The sequence below is a fragment of the Choloepus didactylus genome, chromosome 2 (assembly GCF_015220235.1).
Source record: "Choloepus didactylus isolate mChoDid1 chromosome 2, mChoDid1.pri, whole genome shotgun sequence".
NCBI classification, from domain to species: Eukaryota; Metazoa; Chordata; class Mammalia; order Pilosa; family Megalonychidae; genus Choloepus; species Choloepus didactylus.
The window spans coordinates 55,610,932-55,636,090 of NC_051308.1; the positions used below are offsets into that span (position 1 = coordinate 55,610,932).

General features: G+C 37.2%; 1 protein-coding gene across 21 annotated transcripts in view; it reads right to left on the reverse strand.

Annotated features, from left to right (window-relative positions):
- The window catches only part of NFASC (neurofascin), a 188,904-nt gene that overhangs the window by 104,996 nt on the left and 58,749 nt on the right, over positions 1–25,159 (reverse strand). For 2 of the 21 annotated variants that reach the window (XM_037824940.1, XM_037824941.1), the window contains exon 1: positions 3,690–4,039. The exons of the other annotated variants lie outside the window; for them this stretch is intronic. The gene's annotated coding sequence lies outside the window, so the exon portion shown is untranslated. Of the gene's footprint in view, positions 1–3,689; positions 4,040–25,159 lie in introns of those variants that run through there. 21 annotated transcript variants of the gene reach the window in all.

Genomic DNA, 25,159 nt, shown 5'->3' on the forward strand with positions numbered 1-25,159 from the left:
GTCTCCGGGAACTCAAGGATGAAACAAAGTACAATAATGTACGTATCATTGGTGTCCCAGAAGGAGAAGAGAAGGGAAAAGGGGCAGAAGTAATAATAGAGGAAATAATTAATGAAAATTTCCCATCTCTTATGAAAGACATAAAATTACAGAACCAAGAAGCGCAGCATACTCCAAACAGAAGAGATATGAATAGGCCTATGCCAAGACACTTAATAATCAGATTATCAAGTGTCAAAGACAAAGAGAGAATCCTGAAAGCAGCAAGAGAAAAGCGATCCATTACATACAAAGGAAGCTTAATAAGACCATGTGCAGATCTCTCAGCAGAAACCATGGAGGCAAGAAGGAAGTGGTGTGATATATTTAAGATACTGAAAGAGAAAAACTGCCAACCAAGAATCCCATATCCAGCAAAGCTGTCCTTCAAATATGAGGGAGAGCTCAAAATATTTTCTGACAGACAGACAATGAGAGACTTTGTGAACAAGACACCCGCCCTACAGGAAATACTAAACGGAGCACTGCAGAGTGATAGAAGACAGGAGTGCATGGTTTGGAACACAATTTTGGGAGATGGTAGCACAACAATGTAAGTACACTGAACAAAGGTAACTATGAATACGGTTGAGAGAGGAAGGTGGGGAGCATGTGAGACACCACAAGAAAGGAGGAAAGATAAAGACTGGGACTGTGTAACTTGGTGAAATCTAGAATATTCAACAATTGTGATAAAATGTACAAACATGTTCTTTTACGAGGGAGAACAAGCAAATGTCAACCTTGCGACGTGTTAAAAATGGGGAGGCATTGGGAGAGGGATGCAATCAGCATAAACTAGAGACTGTAACTAATAGAATCATTGTATTATGCTTCCTTTAATGTAACAAAGGTGATATACCAAGGTAAATGCAGATGGGGGGATGGGGAAGGCATGTTGGATGCTTGACATTGGTGGTGTTGTCTGATTCTTTATTCTACTTTGATTTAGGGTTATTTTTCCTTTTGCTGCTTCCTAGCTGTCATTTTTTTTTTCCTCTTTCTTTTGCGTCTCTGCCTTCCTTGACTCTCCCTCCTGCCTTGTGGAAGAAATGCAGATGCCCTTATATAGATAGTGGTGAAGGTGGTGAACACATAAATGTATGACCATGCAGAGAACCATCGATTATTTACTTGGGATGGAATGTATGGTGAGTGAACAAAACCATATTAAAAAAAAAAAAATGGGTTGATGACAAAACCTCGAGGGCAATATACTGAGTGAAATAAGCCAGACACATAAGGATAATTATTGCAGGGTCTCACTGATAGGAACTAATTATAATATGTAAACTCACAGACATGAAATATAAGGTACCAAGATATAGGATGAGGCTTAAGAATGGGGAGTGGTTGCTTAGTATGAGCAGAATGTTCAATTAGGATGAACTTAAATGTTTGGAAACGAACAGGGGTGTCGGTAGCAAGATGTGAGAATAACTAACAGCACTGAATGGTGTGTGAATGAGGTGGAAAGGGGATCAGAGTCATATATGTCACCAGAAGGAAAGCTGGAGGTCAAAAGATGGGAATGTATAAAACTGAATCCTATGGTGGGCAATGTCCATGATCAACTGTACAAATACTAGAAATCGCTTCCACAAACCAGAACAAATGTATGCAATACAATTAGAAGTTAATAATAGAGGGGCATATAGGGAAGAAATATATACCTATTGCAAACTATATACTACAGTTAGTAGTATTTCAACAATTTTTCATAAACAGTAACAAATGTACTATAGCAACACTACGAGTCAACAATTGAGGGGGGTTGGTTAGGGATAGGGGAGGATTAGATTTTCCTTTTCTTTTTTTCTTTTTCCATCTTTCACTTTATTTCTTGTCTGGAGTAATGAAAAGTTTCTAAAAATTGAACAAAAATTAAGTGTGGTGATGGATGCACAGCTGTATGAGGTACCCAGGGGCAAGTGATTGTACACTTTGGATCTTTGGGTAATTGTATGGTATCTGAACAATCTCAATAAAAATGAAAAAAAAAAAAAGGAATTAGCCCATTAAAAAAAAAAAAAAGATTATCCCTATGATTTTTCTAAGAGTTTTATGGTTTTAACGCTTATATTTAGGTCATTGATCCATTATGGATTAATGTTTATTATTTAAAATGAGTTAGGAAATCAACTTCATTTTTCACATGTATTCAGTTGTCCCAGCATCATATGCTTCTGTTAGAATTTGCCAAGTTAGATGATTCCTCAAATTCCTCAAAGTGGTTTGGCTCTTTCATAAATATGAAATCTTTATATATATATAATATATAAAATATATATAATGTATATTACATATAAAAAAAAAGACCATATTTAGCCTTGTGACATTACTCATGATTTATTTATGATTGAAATAACAGCTATAGCCCTATTCTGTTTTCTTTTTTTTTTTTTACACGGAGGATAAGAAGGGTATATGTTATCTTTATCTAATAAGGTTGGGAGGGGCTTTTGGCTTTTCTGAAAATATTCACAGCTTTCAACTGTTTAGCTTCTCCTGAAGTACAAATCTCTAATACAGGACTTGAAGGATACCAATCATTTGTCCCAGTTATTATAGTAAGAGTTTTTACTTTCTATTATTTGGAAATCGTGCTTTTGTGTTTTAGGGTGAAATTCTGTTAAATATGCTTCTATATTAGAAGGAATAACTGGTTCTTCACCACTAGAACAAAAATCATTAGCTGGTATATGAGAGCAACAAGGCTCCTCAGCTGTCTGACCTCTATAGAGAGAAGGAGTCAAAGTTCTCATTATCAGACTCCTCGGTAGAGATATTACCCTGTGACACTGGTTTGACAACTTGCACTTTTGCTAATTTTTAAATTGTATTAGTTACTTTTGATGTCCTCCCAGCAATTTCAGGCTTTTGCAAGGACCCCTTTGGCCAGGTCCTTTTTCCGACTTCTTAATTTAAAAAACTGACAGGCCAGCACATCTATAGCATTATTTCTCTTATCTAATTGCTCTGGAAGGCCTGATATCAAAGGAGAGGTGGAAGTCTGCATATTTTTTTTAACTGTAACTTTTCCTTTAACTTGAAGATTTCTCTGTCTTTCTTGAGACAGTCTGCTATAGCTAGCCATACCACACATAATGGCCAGCTGACTGCAGCTGCCACTCATTTGTTATTTTTATTAAATTTCATAATTTTTGTTCTTGTAATGCATTTTTAATTGGATAATTACCTGAAGTTCAGAATCCCATCTTCTGGTCATTCAGCCCCTTTACTTAATTTATATTGTGGCCACACAGAGTTGCAATAATGTACTAAAATTTGTTTTTTAATGACACTCTCTAAATTTAGACTGATTATTAAGAATAGTTCCCAAAGGAGATGTAGCTGGCACTCTTTGAGAGTTTCTCATGGCTGAGCAATACCAACAGAAATCACAAAGACAGACCATCAGAGTAGGAGCTCCTCAAACACAACTAGTTCCCCATACAAATGTAAACTGTGCAAACTGCACTAAATTCAAAAGGAGAACTACAAATCCAGGGTCACGGATAGTGGGGTTCAAACCCAATGAGTCTGCATGCACGACCCCTGCATCAACTCGCTTAGCCTTATTACACAATAGACTAACTGAAACAAAAGAAAGCAAAGTGAACACAACAAACAAAAGATCACACACTTACCCAGCACAGGGAAAGTCTCCACTGCAAAGTCACCTTCACCCAGATGCGTCTGGTTCATCCACGGCAGTCGCCTCTACCTGGACTCTCCAGTCCCGGTCCTCCAGGAAAAATTCCTGGGTAGCTGCTAGGCACAGGGCCGAGGGGCCCAGGGGAGCCCCACAGCCGACGAGACATGGATCAGGGCTGCACTAAAGGCAGCAGGGGTCCCTTCGTGGTCGCCAGTTGTTACCGTTAGAAAACACGGTTCTAAATAGTCAGGCCAGCCTGATCCCGTATCAAACAGAGAAATAAGTCTCTTTGCCTTGGTGAGAAGGTGAGTTTATTGAAGATACATACATCAACAAGGAACTGGAGGGAAAAAAAATCCTTTCCAAGACCAGTTCAGAGTTAAGAATAATAATTTCAGCTTTTATAACCCCAAACAGACAAAGAAATGGCCAGAAGCAAGAAGGAAGCAGAAAGAAAAAAAAACAGAGGAGAGAAAGCTGTTTGGTCAGTATCTCCTTGTTATCTTCAGGTCCTCCCCTCATTCAGGCTCGTTTTTCAAGAAGGTACTGATTATGAGACCATATGGTCACAGCCCTCATATCTTACTGCAGCCAATGCTGGGAAAGTTCCTGGGAACAGAGAATAAGTTTTTGTTGTTGAGATTAGAGCAACAGCAAGTTATTTTAATAAGGGCTTTTTATGCTTAGAATAACTCAAAGCTGCCTGAGTGAACTGATCTTAATAAACAGTTTTTTTTTCCCCCTCCATTGGCTATTGAAGACTATACTAAGCATTTTCCAGCTAAAGAATTATACTGAATATTTTCTACTTATCCGGCTACCACTAACAACAATCTAGTAATTCAGATGAGGTAGTTATTATTATCTCCACCTCACACCTGAGGAAATTGTAAAAAAATCCATTGAATCAAGATTCAAACTCATGTCTATTTATCTCAAAAGACCAAGAGTTCACAGTTACATCTTCAATATCCTTATTTGTAAATTTGGATTAATAAAACGTTCTCTGCCTATGTGAAGGTGTTGGGAAACTGCAATGAGGCAATACATGGGAAAATACTTGGAAAACAAACCTCTGTACAAATATTTTACTGTCATTTGAAAACTTGGATCAGATTTGCCTTATGAGGTTGCAGTGAGGATCAAATGAAATCTGTGATTTAAAGATAGATGGACAAATAGTTACAGGAGTGGGATTACAGCCACCACCAGCGCTTTTACTGTCATACGTAGAGTCTCCACCAGACCGGGGACAGGAAGCTTCCAGGAAGGACACCTGATGCTCCAGAGAAGAACGGGGATCAAGGGGACACCTGATACCATGTGCAGGCAGCGAGAAAAGCTGCTCTGCGTTGCAGACGGGCAGAGACCATTACCAGTTTGCTGGGCACCCTGAGCACCACCCCCAGATTCCAGCATGTGAAGCAAGGTGCCAGGCAGCGGGTGCCCACCAGTTCACCTCCGAAAGACGCCTGGGCTGGAGGGGGGGGGGTGCTGGGCTGTGCAAGGTGCCCCAGCGACAGAGGAAGTCAGCACTCCAGAGAGATGATGGGAAGGAGTGGCTGGGGTTGCCAACCAACTCCAAAGACTGTGCTCTCTTGGACTTCATATCTTAATCTCTGCTTGGGGATTCTTTGCAGATTACCCCCTGGCAAATGTTTATTCCCAGATTTTAATCCCTTTTGCCATAAAGTAAAAACCAGCCTGGCAGATCTCTAACACTCCCTTATCTGGGAATTCCGATTCTGTAAGGGCATATTTTTGAAGAAGTACAAAGTCAAAATTCTTCTGACTCCCTGGTTCATCTGCTTCTTCCCCCTCAATATATAGTGAGTGCTCAGGAAACAAAACTCATCTATCTCTGTCTCTCTCTCCAAGTTAATTTAAAATTAAAAAAATATATATTTGTTTTTTGAATAGGTAATCTCTTCATATGTACAAAACTCAAAAGATACAACAGACAGTACAGTGAAAAGTTAAGTCTCCTTCCATCCACTGTCCCCCAGCTCCTCAGTGCCCCTCAGCCTCTCTCTCTGGCCACTGACAGCCACCAGTTTCCAGAGACAGTCCATGCATATTGTCTTAGTGTGCCGGGGATACCATGACAAATACCACACAATGGGTTGGCTTAAACAATGAGAATTTATTGTCTCTCACTTTGGAGCTAGAAGTCCAAAATCAAGGTGTCTACAGGCCATCCTTTCTCCCCAAAGCTTGTAGTGTTCTGGGGCTGGCTTGCCACAATCCTTGGGGTTCCTTGGCTTGCATGGCTGCTTCTGTCACATGGCTTCTCCTTCTGGCTCTTACTTCTTTCAGTTGTCTGTGTGTCTGTCACAATCTCCTCTCCTCATAAATTCTTCAGCCCTGTGGATTAAGGCCCAGCCTGATTCAATTTGGCGTCATCTAAATCGGATCTTCAGAGATCCTGTCCACAAATGAGTCACACCTTAACTAATATTAACATCTTCAAAGGTCTATTCACAATGAGTCCACACCTACAGGAATGCAGATTAAGATTCGAACACATTTTCATGTGGAACCTGATTCAGTCCCCAACACATATGCAAGTTTTGTTCTTTTTTAAAGCAAAGTATAGCATAGTATAAATATTTTCCCTCTACCTTGATTTTTTTCATCTAACAAATATCTTACATATCTTTCTATATCAGTTCATATAAAACTGCCTTGTTTTTAGCAGCTGTGTAGTATTTCATTGTTCCGCATACCATATTTTATTTACTTGCTCCCAACTGAAAGACATTTAGGTTGTCTGTAATCATTTGATTTTGAAAAGTGCTGCAATAAATATCTATGGATAAATATTATATTTTTCATGTTTGCAAGTCTATTTGTAGGATAAGTTCTTAGATGTAGTATTTACAGGTCAAAGGGAATATAATCAAGTTGATCTTCATGAAGGTTGTGACAATTTACACTACCACTAACATATGAGATTCCTGTTTCTCACTTCCTTTTCAATATGCTGTGTTATTAATTGTTTTGATCTTTGACAATCTGATGTTCACAAAATGGTATTTCTTTTGTGTTTCTGTTCTTATGAGCAAAGTTGAACATTCTCATTTTCTTTGAATTGTTTCTATTCTTTGCCCATTTCTCTACTAGATCATTGGTTTGCTCTTTTTCTTTTTTTTTTAAATCTTCATTTTATTGAGATATATTCACATACCACGCAGTCATACAAAACAAATCGTACTTTTGATTGTTTACAGTACATTGGTTTGCTCTTATAAGCTTGAAGGAGCTCTTTGCTTATTAGGGAAATTATCTCTATAATAGGAGCTGCAAACTGTCCACATCATTATTTTTATCCTGACTTTATTCATGGGACTTTTGCCATGCAAAAAATTAAAAAATTTTTCATAGTTGAAGGAATCTTTTTTATCATTATGTTTTGTGTCATACATAGGCCTTCTCCTTCCAAGATTATTTGTAAATGTTCCCATGTATTCATTAGCATTTTTATAGATAATTTTTTTTATGTATCAGTCTCTTATCCATTTGGAACTTATTTGATACCACATGAGGGAGGGAGCTAGCTTTATAAATACATAAAGATGGATGTCCCAACACCATTTATTGAAGAATTCACCTTTTGCCTTCTGGTTTGAAATTCCACCTTGTCATATACTAAATTCCCTTATTAAAAAATCCATTTTTGGAATTTCTCTTCACGTGTTTATTTCTTCATATGTTCGTAACACACTTTTAGATTACTGTAGCTTTATAATAGGTTTCATTCTTCTTTCTAAGAATTTTCCTGTTTAGTCTTTATTTTTCCACATGAACTCCAGAATCAGATACTCCAGTTCTTAAAAAAGAAATCAGATGGTATTTTAACAGAATCACATTAAAATTAAAAATTAACTTGCAGAGAATTGACCTATTTATGATGTTGGATCTTCCTATGCAAAACTGTGACATGCTTTTTAATTTCTTCAAAATTTCTTTGGAGTCTAACAATTGCATTTTAAAATTTCCTCATATAGATGATTCACATTTTTGTTATGTTAATTACTGTGCATTTGGCTTTTATTAAGCTATTTTAAATGATTGTTGCATATTATTACTTTTGAATCCTACTATATTGAATTTCATTTTTCTAAATAATCCATGGTTTAGAAAGAAAGTCTCAAAGGAAATAAAAAAATACATTGCAATGAATGAAAATGAAAATACAACATATCAAAATCTCTGAGACACTGCTAAAGTACTGCTGAGAGGGAAATTTATAGCACTAAATATAAGCATTAGAAAAGAGGAAAAGTCTTAAATTAATAATCTAAGCCCCTACCTCAAGAATCTAGAAAATCAAGCAGAAGGAAGAAAATAATAAAGAGCAGAAATAAATGAAAGAGAAAACAAAAACAATAGAGAAAATCAATGAAACAAAAAAAGCTGGTTCTTTGAAAAAGATCAATACAATTGACAAACCTTTAACGAGACTTAAAAAGAAAAAAAGGAGAGATGACACAATTAGCAATATCAGGAATTAAACAGAGATGTCCCTACAGACCCTGCAGACATCAAAAGGATGAAAAGGGAATACAATCAAGAATTCTACACAAATAAATATGACACCTGAGATAAAATGGATGAATTCCTTGAAAAACACAAACTACCACAACTGCTAATAGGCAATAGATAATTTGAATAGCCCCATAATTAGTAAAGGAAATTGAATCTGTAATTTTTAAATTCTCCCAGAAAATAAATCTCCAGGTCCAGATAGTTTCACAAGAGAATTCTAATATTTCAAGAAGAATTAACTTCCAGAAAATAAATCTCTTCCAGAAAATAAAGAGTAGTGAATACTTATCAATTCATTTTATAAAGCTAGAGCTATACTGAATCCAAAACCAGGCAAAAACAGAACCCCAAAAATGAAAACTACAGACCACTGTCACTCATGAAAATAGGCATAAAAACCCTTAATATTAGCAAATAGAATTCAGTAATATATAGTATATATATAATTTTATACACCATGACCGGGTGGTGTTTATTGCAGGGATGCAAGGCTGGTTCAATATTCTAAAATCAATCAATGTAATCCACTATATTAACAGACTAAAGAAGAAAAATCACACAATCATATCAATAGATACAGAAAGAGTATTTGACAATATTCAACACCTATTAATGATAAAAACTTTCAGAGAAATAGGAATGGAGGGCAACTTCCTCAACTTGACAAAGAACATCTACAAAAAACCTATGGCTAATTTTTATACTCAATGATGACTAAATAATTGCTTTTCTCCTAAAATCAGAGACAATGCAATGTCTTCTCTCATCTCTGTTATTCATCACAATGCTGGAAGTTATTGCCTTTGGGGTTTTCTATTCTATTCCATTGATCAATGCATAGATCCCTCTGTCAATATCACATAGTCTTGGTTACTGTAACTGTATAACTATATAAGTTGTTGCCAGTGCAGTAAGGCAAGAAAAAAAACTAAAAGGCATACAGGTCAGAAAAGAAGAAATAAATATGTTCCTATTTCCAGATTACATGATTGTCTCCATAGAAAATAGCAAGGAATCTACAAAAAAAATTCCAGAACTATAAGTGAATTCATCAAGGTGCAGGATATAAGACAAACATACAAAAATCAATTATATTTCTGTACATGAGCAATGAACGTGAGAACACAGAAATTAAAAATACAATACCATTTTATAATCCCTCAATAAATGAAATACTTAGGTGTAAAACTAACAAAATATGTGCAGAATTCGTATTGTGAAAACTACACAATGCTGGTGAAAGAAACAAAAGAAGATATAAATAAATAGAGAGACATGCCATTCACATAGATTGGAGGACTTTCAACATAGTAAAGATGTAAACTCTCCTCAAATTGATATATGGGTTTAATACAATTCCTACCAAAATCCCTAGATATAGACAAGGATATTCTAAAATTTATATGGGAAGGCAAAATTGTTAAAAAACAATTTTGAAAACAAAGAATAAGATGAGAGAAATCAGTCTACCCAATTTCAAGATTTGTATAGTTATAGTAACCAAGATTATCTGATATTGACAGAGGTAAAGACACATAGATCAGTGGAACAGAATAGAGAACCAGAAGACCCACACAAAAAAGTCCAATTGATTTTTGACAAAGATGCAAAAGTAATTCAATAGAGGAAAGACAGCCTTTTCAACAAATGGTGTTGGAACAATTGGACACCCATAGGCAAATAAACAAGTAAATAAATAAAGCATCTCAACCTAAGTCTCACATCTTACAAAAATTAACTCAAAATGGATGGTCTACTTAAATGGAAAACATAAAACTTGTGGGAAAAAAGAGATGAAAATCTTTGAGATCTAGGGATAAGCCAAGAGTTCTTGGACTTGATACCAAAAGCACAATACATAAAAGGAAAAAGTGATAAATTGGACTTCATCAAAATGAAAACCCCTTTCTCAATGAAAAACCTTGTTAAGAGAATGAAGAGTGAGAGAAACCACACATATGACAAAGAACTAGTATCTAGAATCTGTAAAGAACTCTCAAAACCCAACAGTAAAATTGCAAAATAACCCAGTTAGAATATGGCCCAAAGATAGGCAAACAAGCACATGAAAAGATGTTCAACATCATTAGCCACCAGGGAAATGCAAATTAAAACCATAATGAGAAAAAACCACCAATGAGCTACCACATCACATCTATAAGAATGGTTAAAATAAAAAATAGGGACAACACCAAATGCTGGTGAGGATCTGGAAAAACTGGATCACTCATACATTACTGGTAGAAAAGTAAAATGGAATAGGTATTCTAGAAAATGATTTGGTAGTTTCTTAAAAAATTAAACCTGCAGCTACAATATGATGTAGCAAGTACACTATTGGGCATTTATCCCAGAGAAATGAAGACTAGTTCACACAAAAACCTGTACATGGATGTTATAGCAGCTTTATTCATAATAGCTGAAAACTGCAAACAACAGTTGAATGGTTAAACTGTAGTACGTCCATATCATGGAATACAACCCAGTAATAAAAAGGAAGGAACTATTGAGACATACAATAACTTGGGTAAATTTCCAGAGAATTATGTTGACTTTGACAAGTGAATCCCAAAAGATTACTGTGTGGTTCCACATACATAACATTCTCACCATGAGTTAAGGAACGGGGGGCAGGAGGAAATGGGTGTGGCTGCAGAAGGGCAACACCAGGGATCTCTGTGGTGTTGGAAATATTTTGTATTTTGACAGTATCAATGTCAACATCCCGTACAATATCCTACACTACTGTTTTGCAAGATGTTACCACTGAGGGAATTAGGTAAATGTATAAGGGATCTCTCTGCATTATTTCTTCCATCTGTTTGGGTATCTACAATTGTCTCAAAATAAAATGTTTAATTAAAATATTTTTCAGTTGATTCTCTTTGTATTCCATGTAAATAACCATAACATATGTTAATAATTATAATATTATCTCCTTCTTTCCAATTTTATACCTTATTTCTTTCTCTTGGAAAATTGAATTTAATGTTAGTCAAGGTAAACAGAAATTAGGAAGAAAAATCCCCTACAACATAAAGGCATACAAACTTGATGGAAATATGATTTAAAAATATACTGTCATTATTGGCTAGCATGGATTACAGTATTTCTAAAAACTAACACATGTTCCCATGTGTAGCTAAAAGCTATTTCTCCTCAGAATAACTTGCCCAATGCTGAGTATCATAAATGCTCAATAATGACATTTCCAAAAAATAAGAATTGTTAAGCTTCCTTGATAATTTGTTTTGCTAAGGGGACTTCACATTCCAAATGTACAAAAAAAAATTTCAGCTAGAATCAGGCATTGTTATTTCAGAATGGCTGGATCTGCATTCCAAATCAAAAGATTTTCTAAATGTAAGGAAGATGGATGATTCTTTCTGGAAATTTCAAGACAGATGTGAGCACTCTCACCCACGGTTCCAGCACAATCAGAGCCATCCAAACAGGACAGTAAACAATGTGAAGAACTAATATCGTAAAAGGTTGCCCAGGGTCTTAGTGTTTCTATTTTAACACTGTGTTGATCTGAGGTGCTCGGTGGAGAGTGCTTGGTTGGGGAGCCTGTTGACAGAGATGAACTGTGGGTCATTCCCTTACCCCAAGCCACCTACCTCTTAGCCCATCACTGGGTGTAAACAAGAGTGGAAAAGAAGAATCTGTTGTGAGGTCTGACAGCACAGGGCTCGGGCAAGGAGGGTCAGCAAAGAGGGTTGACAAAAATGGCTCTGCACTTTCAGGTCTGGAGACTGAAACAATGGAAGCAACTTTAGATAGCCCATGGGGTCTGGCTACCAGGATTAAGCCCATGGCTAAACTGTTGCTAATTTTCTTCCCAGGCACTCTCTAATGAAGAAGCAGAGGCCATTCTCTGAGCAGCGCATGGTTCAAAGTTCCTTTCAACCAGGTACATCACTCCCACCTACACACTTTCTCCAGATGACCTCATGTCTGGCAGACTCTGTCTCCACCCCTTAGTGCAGAATTTAGCCTTATTCCCTTGCCCCAGTATGAATCTGCCCTTCATCTAAAATGGATCACTTTTTCTTAAACTTTGCAAATGTGAAATATAATTTATATAGAGAAACATGCATAAGTGTACGGTTTAATTATAATAAAGCAAAAACCCAGGTCAAGTAAGTGCCCTGCCAGATCCCAGTGGGAGGCATTAGTCTTGTTTCTGTGTTAATCACTTCCTTGCTTTAAGGTTTTACCACCTAGATTTGCATCCTGAACTACTGTCAGTATTTTTGTTTTGCCTGTTTTTGAACCTTATATAACTAGAAGCACATTATGTCTTTGCATATGACTTCTTTTGTCTAACTTTATTATTGTAAGATGTACCCATGTTGCTTAGTGTAGATTGTCCCTTCTCGTTGCTGCTGTAGTACTCCCACTGCACAATTTATTATTCACTCTTCTGCTGACATTCACTTGTTTCCAGTTTTTGGATATTATGTATGATGCCGCTATGAACATTTGTCATGCCATCCTTGAGTATATGTGCATCCTTTTCTCTAGGATGTAAGGCTAATAAAGGAATTGCTGGATAACAGAGAATGCATATCAACTTGACTAGATAATGCCAAAATGTTTTCCATAGTGGTTGTTCCCTATCACAGTAACTCCATATCCTGAATAACTGCACTAGGAATTATCAGACTTTCTAATTTTTGCCAATCTGGTGGGGGTAAAGTGGCATCCCATTGTGATGTTAATTTGCATTTCTCTGATTACTAACAAGGTTAAGCATCTTTTCATATGTTGAATGTCTATGTGAATATCCTTTGAATAAAATATATGTTCAAGTATTATCACTTTTTTTATTGGATTGTCTTTGTTTCTGTTGTTTTGAGAATTTTCAGTGTATTCTGAATATGAACATTTTATTGGTTATACATACTCAACCATTTTATATCTTGTCTTTCTACTCTCAATGTCTCTTGATGAAGAAAATTTAATAACATCAATGTAATTATATTTGCTAATTTTTATCTTTATGTTTATTGTTTTTATGACCTGTTTAAAAATTCTTTTAACTCCAAGAAAACAAAGACACTCTGTGAAACAATCTTATAAAAGCCTTCTTATTTTACCCTCCTCCCGCTTTTTTTCTTTAATAGCGAAGTTGTGGGTTTATAGAGCAATCATGCATAAAATACAGGATTCCCATACACCACCCCACCAACAACACCTTGTATTGATGTGGAAAATTTGTTACAATTGATGATAGTGCATTTTAATAATTATACTATTAATTAAAGTCCATGGTTTAACTTAGGATTCACTGTTTGTGTGGTGTAGCTCCATGGATTTTTAAAAAATTTTTATTCTGTTACCATATGTACAATCTAACATTTTCCCTTTGTTTTACTTTTCACATTTAGGTCTATAATCTTCCTGGAATTGATTTTTGTGTGTGGTGCAAGGTAAGGTTCCAATTCATTTTTTTTTTTCCATATGGATACCCAATTGCCTTGCACCATTTATTGGAAAGACCCTCCTTTCTCCAAGCTCCGCAGTGCCATCTTTGCCATAAGTGTCTGTTCCTAATCTCTATTCAGTTCCACTTGTCTATTTATATATGTTTGCACTCTATCACACTATCTTAATTACTATAGGGATATAATAAACATTGATATCTGGTAGAAAAAATTCATCCCCCCTTATTCAAATTCAAGAAAGTCTTTAACTATTCTTGGTCCTTTGCATTTCCATATACATTTTAAAATCAGCTTGTCAAGTTCCTCTTAAAAGAAACCAGTCTTCCATTACCAGAACTGGAAGTAGCTTTATTCACTCTGGTCTGTTTATTATATAACACTTTAAATCTGCCATCTGCATCCCCAAATCAGCTAGTCTGTCTAAAGCTTCTAGAAAGCAGAAGCTTGGTATAACTAAGGTCAACAAACATTCCTCAAGTGCATTCTGTAGGGCATTTTGTTTAGGTGTTGTTGGGAGTACAAAAAATGCAAACCACGATATGTGCATATGCCGCACGCGCGCACACACACACACATACACACACCAGAGCCCACAGTCAAGAAGAGAAAGCATATATCTACTAAATTAACTTAAAATAAAGAATGCAATAAACTTCATTTATTTATTTTTAAAATGCTGTTGGAAGATAAAGGAAAGATTGATCAACATAGTTTTCCATAGGACTGACCAGTGTCATGATAGTTAAAGGAGATAATGAAAGGAAAGCTATAGACCAATATCTCTCATGAACATCAACACAAAAATTCTCAACAAAATATCAGCAGATCAAATCCAGCAATATATAAAAAGGATAGTACATAATGACCAAATGAGGTTTATAATAGGAAAGTGAGGTTGGCGCAAATTCACAACTTAATGTAATTCACCATATTAACATTCTAAAAAGGAAAAACCATATGCTATTCTCATTAGATGCTGAAAATGTATTGAAAAAATTCAACAATCATTTGTGATAAATTTAGAGTTGGGGTAGAATCAGAGATGGGCAATTGGAGCTGCTTTTATTTCTCTCCATGATAGATAGATAGATAGATAGACAGACAGACAGACAGACAGACAGGGTTAGAGAGATGTATAGAGAGACAGAAATAGATAGAGATATATTTTTGTTCATGCAAATAAACCAATTTTAAGTACTTGGAGTAGAGTATTAAATTTGCTCAAAACATATGGGTGGGCAGGGAAAACAGCTAGTCAAAAGAGTCCCCAAGTGACTGAAGCAAAGACAATCCTGGTCCTTAAACACTTTCTCAATGAGAGAATAATCTCAATTACTCACACTTGCTTGACTAAACCCAGAACTCTGGTTAAATCCAACTCTCTACCTATTCTGTTCCTGCACATGTGCAGCTGGACATGGTTGAAGAGAGACATACCTCTTTGCTATCTTGCCTCACTTTAAATTCATGCTCTCAAATCTCCAGCGGGCCCTTAATGTTGTCTGACAATCATATGCATCCCCCCTTCATCCACTTTCTTAGACGGCAATTCATAACTTCCCCCTTTCTTCTTAAACCTCCAAAATCATTTTTCCCATCCTTTTTGCCTTTCTTTTAATTTTACTATGGAAGTAGAACTAGTATAATGAATCTGCAAAGTTGGCAAATCAGCCAATGTTGACAAATACTGACCCAAGGTCAATCACATCAGTGACCCCCGCTTCTCCCCTTCACTGGAATATTTTGAAGCAAATCCCAGTCATCATATAATTTCATCTACAGATATTTCAGCGTCTATCACTAAAATATAACAACTCTTTCAAACAATCTCAAAACCATTATCACAAATCTGAAATTGACAATAATTTCTTATTAACAAATATCCATTAGGTGTCCAAATTCCCAAATGTTTCATAAATGTCTTAACTTTTTCATATTTGTTTGAATCAGAATCTAAATAATGTCCACACATTAGCGGATATGTGCATTAAGTCTCTTTTCATCTGTATGTTCCCATTCCAACTCTCATTTTTCTTAAAATTTATGTTTTAAAGAACCAGGGCTCCCCATTCATTTACTTTTGGCTAATGGTCCTGTTTCTTCTTTGAGAAAATAGAAGTAATCAAAAGAAAACTTCCACAGGTGTCACCACCACATCTACCCACGTATCTGCATTTGTGCTTGTATATTCTGCCTTCAACTATGGATGAACTGTTTGTGCACTAGATTCCATCTTGCTTGCCAAATTACACCAATGCTCTAGCAATTTCTTCCCTCTTTCCTGCCTCATCAAATTTCCCTTCTTTAATGGAGCTTTCCCATCTGCTTACAAACATACTGTTACTTATGCCAACTTAAAATAGACTTCTCCTTATAAGCCAGTGCAACAGAATTGAGAGTTCAGAAATAAACCCACACATTTATGTCCAATTGATTTTTGGCAAGGGTACCAAGTCCACTCCATTGGTAAAGAATAGTCCCTTCAACAAATGGTGCTGGGAAAACTTGATATCCACATACAAAAGAATGAAAGCAGACCCCTACCTCACACCATATAAAAATTAACTCAAAATTGATCAACAACCTAAGTATAAGAGGTAAAACTATAAAATTTTTAGAAGAGAACATACAGAAATGTCTTCAGGACCTTATTTTAGGCAATGAATTCTTAGACTTTATACCAAAAGCATGAGCAACAAAAGAAAAAACTTACATAAATTAGACTTCATCAAAATTAAAAGCTTTTGGGCATCAAAGGACATTATCAAGAAAGTAAAAAAACAACCTACAGAATGGGAGAAAATATTTGGAAACCATATATATATATAATGGTTTTAATATCCAGAGAATATAAAGGACTCCTACAAGTCAATCAAAAAAGACAAACCAATTAAAAAATGGGCAAAGAACATGAAAAGATGTTTCACATCATTAGCCATTAGGGAAGTGAAAATCAAAACCACAATGATATACCATCTCACACCAATTAAAATATCTATTATTTAAAAACAAGAAAATGTGTTGGCAAAAATGTAGAGAAATGGGAATTCTCATGCATTATTGGTAGAAGTGTAAAATGGTACAGCCACGGTGGAAAACAGTTTGACAGTTCCTCAAAAAGTTAAATATAGAACTTGATATGACACAGCCACCCCACTTATAGGTATATACTCAAAAGAACTGAAAGAAGGGACTCGAACAGATATTTGTATACCAATGTTCATAGCAGCATTACTCACAACAGCCAAAAGGTGGAAGCAACACGAGTGTCCACTGACAGAAGAATGAATAAGCAAAATGTTGTATATACATACAATGGAATATTATTCAGCTGTGAAAGGAATGAAATGCTACAAGATGGATAAACCTTGAAGACAATCCTGTTCCATGAAATAAGCCAGACACAAAAGGACAGGTATTGTATGATTTTACTCATGTGAAATAACTAAAACTGGCAACTTGATAGAGACACAAAGGAGATTACAAGTTACCAGGGTCATGGGGGAGGGGAGAATGAGTAGTTAATGCATAATGAGTGCAGAGTTTCTGTTTGGGGTGATAGAACGATTTTGGTAATGGATGGTGGTGATGGTAGCACAACATTGTGAATGTGATTAATACCACTGAATTGAATACACGAAAGTGGTTAAAATGGGAAATTTCATGTCATACATATGTTACCTTACACAAACAAAGAGCCTTCTCTTTGGTCCCACTCTCCCTCTGGCTTGTGCCCTATTTCTCTTCCCTTCATAGGGAAACCCCTTACAAGAGTTGCCTATATTTACAATCACCAGTTTCTCTTTTACAAGCCTCTTTTAAACTCTAATCAAGATTTTCCCTGCACAACTCAACCAAAACTGGTTTATCAAGGTCATCAATGACCTCAATAGTGAAAAGTCCAATGGTAAATAAATTCTTAGTCCTCATCTTACTTATCTAACACAACTGATCTCTCCAGCCACCTTGAAATGCTTTCTTCACTTGGCAGCTGGAATATCAGTCTCCTGGTTCTTCTCCTTTCTTATTGCTGTTCCTTTTCAATTTCCTTTGCTGGTTTCTCCTCTTCTCCCCAACTTCTAGGGCTCTGTCCTAGGATCTCTTCCCTTTCCTACACTCACTTTCTGGTGGTCTCATCTAGTTTCATACCATTGAATACTATCCCTATGTTGAAAACCCACAGATCCAACTGCCCAATTGATATCTTCGACTGTATTTCTATTAGGCCTATCAGAGTTAATACGCCCCATTAGGGTCATCTCTGACTCTTGTTCACACCTTGCCCCTGAGCCATCAGCAAATCCTACTGCCTCAACCTTCAAAAGGAATCTGTTTTTTCCTCACTTCCTCCACTCATAAAGGCAGGAGCTGAATTGCCCCATCACTTGGTGTTGTTGGAAGGCAGGGGCTGTGCCTCTCACATCAGACTGGAAGCTCCCCAAAGTTAAAGATCACACCCTTCTAATACTTCAGAATCCCCTGAGCCCCAAGGCTCTCATCTTCCTGTTGAACATCCTCCAGCACCAAGGACAGGGGTCTGTTTCATTCCTTCCCTGCAGTGTGCTGGGTAAGCCAATTTGACCTCATAGAAGTCAGCAAACCACAGGGAATCTGTTGAGTTTCCTGAGAGGAGATCTAGCAGCTCAATTCATCTGTCTGAGATGGTGCCAATGCCCAAATTTCACATATCTTGCCTTAGATATGGAGGACACAAGGCTGTGCTTTGTCTCTCTCCTCCCTTTTTACTTCTCCCTCCTGCCTTCTGGCCCACACCGTAAGTTGAGAGAAAGAAAAGGTACAAGGGCTTACTCAGCCAACTAGCACAGGGGAAGGAAACAGCCTTACTTTAATCACAGAGTGCTGTGTGCTAACAATTAACCATTTCATGCTTCCTCTTAAAGTTTAAGGGCAGGGGAGAGAAAGGTTCTTCCTCAGAAAGAAGTCTTCTTTATTTTTTTAGAAAACAAGAGTTATCTAGATACTTACACTGTCTGTTTTTATAGCATAGCTCCTAAGAAACTTAGAGAAAAAAAAACTGTGCTCAAATGGAACTGATTATCTCTTCCTCCCAGTTCATGGGCTTCATTATTTTATTCCAATTTTAATCATCCTGTTTTATTTAAGCATTTTATTATAGGAGTCTTTAAATCCTAAACAGGAGGTGGGGCAAGATGGTGGACTGGTGAGCTGTATGTTTTAGTTATTCCTCCAGGAAAGTAGGTAGAAAGCCAGGAACTGCGTGGACTGGACACCACAGAGCAATCTGACTTTGGGCATACTTCATACAACACTCATGAAAACGTGGAACTGCTGAGATCAGCGAAATCTGTAAGTTTTTGTGGCCAGGGGACCCGCACCCCTCCCTGCCAGGCTCAGTCCCGTGGGAGGAGGGGCTGTCAGCTCCGGGAAGGAGAAGGGAGAACTGCAGTGGCAGCCCTTATCAGAAACTCATTCTACTGATCCAAACTCCAACCATAGATAGACTGAGACCAGACACCAGAGAATCTGAGAGCAGCCAACCCAGCAGAGAGGAGACAGGCATAGAAAAAAACAACACGAAAAACTCCAAAATAAAAGCGGAGGATTTTTGGAGTTCTGGTGAACATAGAAAGGGGAAGGGCAGAGCTCAGGCCCTGAGGCTCATATGCAAATCCCGAAGAAAAGCTGATCTCTCTGCCCTGTGGACCTTTCCTTAATGGCCCTAATTGCTTTGTCTCTTAGCATTTCAATAACCCATTAGATCTCTGAGGAGGGCCCTTTTTTAATCCTTTTTTCTTTTTCTAAAACAATTACTCTAAGAAGCCCAATACAGAAAGCTTCAAAGACTTGCAATTTGGGCAGGTCAAGACAAGAGCAGAACTAAGAGAGCTCTGAGACAAAAGGCAATAATCCAGTGGCTGAGAAAATTCACTAAACACCACAACTTCCCAAGAAAAGTGGGGTGTCTGCTCACAGCCATCATCCTGGTGGACAGGAAACACTCCTGCCCGTCGCCAGCCCCATAGCCCAGAGCTGCCCCAGACAACCCAGTGTGACGGAAGCGCTTCAAATAACAGGCACACACCACAAAACTGGGTGTGGACATTAGCCTTCCCTGCAACCTCAGCTGATTGTCCCAGAGTTGGGAAGGTGGAGCAGTGTGAATTAACAAAGCCCCATTCAGCCATCATTTCAGCAGACTGGGAGCCTCCCTACACAGCCCAGCAGCCCAGAACTGCCCTGGGGGGACGGCACTCACCTGTGACATAGCACAGTCATCCCTCAACAGAGGACCCGGGGTGCACGGCCTGGAAGAGGGGCCCACTTGCAAGTCTCAGGAGCCATACGCCAATACCAAGGACTTGTGGGTCAGTGGCAGAGACAAACTGTGGCAGGACTGAACTGAAGGATTAGACTATTGCAGCAACTTTAAAACTCTAGGATCACTAGGGAGATTTGATTGTTAGAGCCACCCCCCCTCCCTGACTGCCCAGAAACACGCCCCATATACAGGGCAGGCAACACCAACTACACACACAAGCTTGGTACACCAATTAGACCCCACAAGACTCACTCCCCCACTCATCAAAAAGGCTAAGCAGGGGAGAACTGGCTTGTGGAGAACAGGTGGCTCGTGGATGCCACCTGCTGGTTAGTTAGAGAAAGTGTACTCCACGAAGCTGTAGATCTGATAAATTACAGATAAGGACTTCAATTGGTCTACGTGTCCTAAAAGAACCCTATCAAGTTCAGCAAATGCCAAGAGGCCAAAAACAACAGAAAATTATAAAGCATATGAAAAAACCAGACGATATGGATAACCCAAGCCCAAGCACCCAAATCAAAAAATCAGAAGAGACACAGCACCTAGAGCAGCTACTCAAAGAACTAAAGATGAACAATGAGACCATAGTATGGGATACAAAGGATATCAAGAAGACCCTAGAAGAGCATAAAGAAGACATTGCAAGACTAAATAAAAAAATGGATGATCTTATGGAAATTAAAGAAACTGTTGACCAAATTAAAAAGATTCTGGACACTCAAAGTACAAGACTAGAGGAAGTTGAATAATGAATCAGTGACCTGGAAGATGACAGAATGGAAAATGAAAGCATAAAAGAAAGAATGGGGAAAAAAATTGAAAAAACTGAAATGGACCTCAGGGATATGATAGATGATATGAAACGTCTGAATATAAGACTCATTGGTGTTCCAGAAGGGGAAGAAAAAGGTAAAGGTCTAGGAAGAGTATTCAAAGAAATTGTTGGGGAAAACTTCCCAAATCTTCTAAACAACATAAATACACAAATCATAAATGCTCAGCGAACTCCAAATAGAATAAATCCAAATAAACCCACTCCAGGACATATTCTGATCACGCTGTCAAACACGGAAGAGAAGGAGCAAGTTCTGAAAGCAGCAAGAGAAAAGCAATTCACCACATACAAAGGAAACAGCATAAGACTAAGTAGTGACTACTCAGCAGCCACCATGGAGGCGAGAAGGCAGTGGCACGATATATTTAAAATTCTGAGTGAGAAAAATTTCCAACCAAGAATACTTTATTCAGCAAAGCTCTCCTTCAAATTTGAGGGAGAGCTTAAATTTTTCACAGACAAACAAATGCTGAGAGAATTTGCTAACAAGAGACCTGCCCTATTGGAGATACTCAAGGGAGCCCTACAGACAGAGAAACAAAGAAAGGACAGAGAGACTTGGAGAAAGGTTCAGTACTAAAGAGATTCAGTATGGGTATAATAAAGGATATTAATAGAGAGAGGGGAAAAATATGACAAACATAAACCAAAGGATAAGATGGCTGATTCAAGAAATGCCTTCACGGTTATAACGTTGAATGTAAATGGATTAAACTCCCCAATTAAAAGATATAGATTCGCAGAATGGATCAAAAAAAAATGAACCATCAATATGTTGCATACAAGAGACTCATCTTAGACACAGGGACACAATGAAACTGAACGTGAAAGGATGGAAAAAAATATTTCATGCAAGCTACAGCCAAAAGAAAGCAGGTGTAGCAATATTAATCTCAGATAAAACAGACTTCAAATGCAGGGATGTTTTGAGAGACAAAGAAGGCCACTACATACTAATAAAAGGGGCAATTCAACAAGAAGAAATAACAATCGTAAATGTCTATGCACCCAATCAAGGTGCCACAAAATACATGAGAGAAACACTGGCAAAACTAAAGGAAGCAATTGATGTTTCCACAATAATTGTGGGAGACTTCAACACATCACTCTCTTCTATAGATAGATCAACCAGACAGAAGACCAATAAGGAAATTGAAAACCTAAACAATCTGATAAATGAATTAGATTTAACAGACATATACAGGACATTACATCCCAAATCACCAGGATACACATACTTTTCTAGTGCTCACGGAACTTTCTCCAGAATAGATCATATGCTGGGACATAAAACAAGCCTCAATAAATTTAAAAAGATTGAAATTATTCAAAGCACATTCTCTGACCACAATGGAATACAATTAGAGTCAATAACCATCAGAGACTTAGAAAATTCACAAATACCTGGAGTTTAAACAACACACTCCTAAACAATCAGTGGGTTAACGAAGAAATAGCAAGAGAAATTGCTAAATATATAGAGACGAATGAAAATGAGAACACAACATACCAAAACCTATGGGATGCAGCAAAAGCAGTGCTAAGGGGAAAATTTATAGCACTAAACGCATATATTAAAAAGGAAGAAAGAGCCAAAATCAAAGAACTAATGGATCAACTGAAGAAGCTAGAAAATGAACAGCAAACCAATCCTAAACCAAGTAGAAGAAAAGAAATAACAAGGATTAAGCAGAAATAAATGACATAGAGAACAAAAAAACAATAGAGAGGATAAATTTCACCAAAAGTTGGTTCTTTGAGAAGATCAACAAGATTGACAAGCCCCTAGCTAGACTGACAAAATCAAAAAGAGAGAAGACCCATATAAACAAAATAATGAATGAAAAAGGTGACATAACTGCAGATCCTGAAGAAATTAAAAAAATTATAAGAGGATACTATGAACAACTGTATGGCAACAAACTGGATAATGTAGAGGAAATGGACAATTTCCTGGAAACATATGAACAACCTAGACTGACCAGAGAAGAAATAGAAGACCTCAACCAACCCATCACAAGCAAAGAGATCCAATCAGTCATCAAAAATCTTCCCACAAATAAATGCCCAGGGCCAGATGGCTTCACAGGGGAATTCTATCAAACTTTCCAGAAAGAACTGACACCAATCTTACTCAAACTCTTTCAAAACATTGAAGAAAATGGAACACTACCTAACTCATTTTGTGAAGCTAACATCAATCTAATACCAAAACCAGGCAAAGATGCTACAAAAAAGGAAAACTACCGGCCAATCTCCCTAATGAATATAGATGCAAAAATCCTCAACAAAATACTTGCAAATCGAATCCAAAGACACATTAAAAAAATCATACACCATGACCAAGTGGGGTTCATTCCAGGCATGCAAGGATGGTTCAACATAAGAAAAACAATCAATGTATTACAACACATTAAAAACTCGAAAGGGAAAAATCAATTGATCATCTCAATAGATGCTGAAAAAGCATTTGACAAAATCCAACATCCATTTTTGATAAAAACACTTCAAAAGGTAGGAATTGAAGGAAACTTCCTCAACAGGATAAAGAGCATATATGAAAAACCCACAGCCAGCATAGTACTCAATGGTGAGAGACTGAAAGCCTTCCCTCTAAGATCAGGAACAAGACAAGGATGTCCGCTGTCACCACTGTTATTCAACATTGTGCTGGAAGGGCTAGCCAGGGCAATCCGGCAAGACAAAGAAATAAAAGGCATCCAAATTGGAAAAGAAGAAGTAAAACTGTCATCGTTTGCAGATGATATGATCTTATATCTGGAAAACCCTGAGAAATCGATGATACAGCTACTAGAGCTAATAAACAAATTTAGCAAAGTAGCGGGATACAAGATTAATGCACATAAGTCAGTAATGTTTCTATATGCTAGAAATGAACAAATTGAAGAGACACTCAAGAAAAAGATACCATTTTCAATAGCAACTAAAAAAATCAAGTACCTAGGAATAAACTGAACCAAAGATGTAAAAGACCTATACAAAGAAAACTACATAACCCTACTAAAAGAAATAGAAGGGGACCTTAAAAGATGGAAAAATATTCCATGTTCATGGATAGGAAGACTAAATGTCATTAAGATGTCAATTCTACCCAAACTCATCTACAGATTCAATGCAATCCCAATCAAAATTCCAACAACCTACTTTGCAGACTTGGAAAAGCTAGTTATCAAATTTATTTGGAAAGGAAGATGACTCGAATTGCTAAAGACACTCTAAAAAAGAAAAACGAAGTGGGAGGACTTACACTCCCTAACTTTGAAGCTTATTATAAAGCCACAGTTGCCAAAACAGCATGGTACTGGCACAAAGATAGACATATAGATCAATGGAATCGAATTGAGAATTCAGAGATAGACCCTCAGATCTATGGCCGACTGATCTTTGATAAGGCCCCCAAAGTCACTGAACTGAGTCATAATGGCCTTTTCAACAAATGAGGCTGGGAGAGTTGGATATCCATATCCAAAAGAATGAAAGAGGACCCCTACCTCACACCCTACACAAAAATTAACTCAAAATGGATGAAAGATCTCAATATAAAAGAAAGTACCATAAAACTCCTAGAAGATAATGTAGGAAAACATCTTCAAGACCTTGTATTAGGTGGCCACTTCCTAGACTTTACACCCAAAGCACAAGCAACAAAAGAGAAAATAGATAAATGGGAACTCCTCAAGCTTAGAAGTTTCTGCACCTCAAAGGAATTTCTCAAAAAGGTAAAGAGGCAGCCAACTCAATGGGAAAAAATTTTTGGAAACCATGTATCTGACAAAAGACTGATATCTTGCATATATAAAGAAATCCTACAACTCAATGACAATAGTACAGACAGCCCAATTATAAAATGGGCAAAAGATATGAAAAGGCAGTTCTCTGAAGAGGAAATACAAATGGCCAAGAAACACATGGAAAAATGTTCAGCTTCACTAGCTATTAGAGAGATGCAAATTAAGACCACAATGAGATACCATCTAACACCGATTAGAATGGCTGTCATTAAACAAACAGGAAACTACAAATGCTGGAGGGGATGTGGAGAAATTGGAACTCTTATTCATTGTTGGTGGGACTGTATAATGGTTCAGCCACTCTGGAAGTCAGTCTGGCAGTTCCTTAGAAAACTAGATATAGAGTTACCATTCGATCCAGCGATTGCACTTCTCGGTATATACCCGGAAGATCGGAAAGCAGTGACACGAACAGATATCTGCACGCCAATGTTCATAGCAGCATTATTCACAATTGCCAAGAGATGGAAACAACCCAAATGTCCTTCAACAGATGAGTGGATAAATAAAATG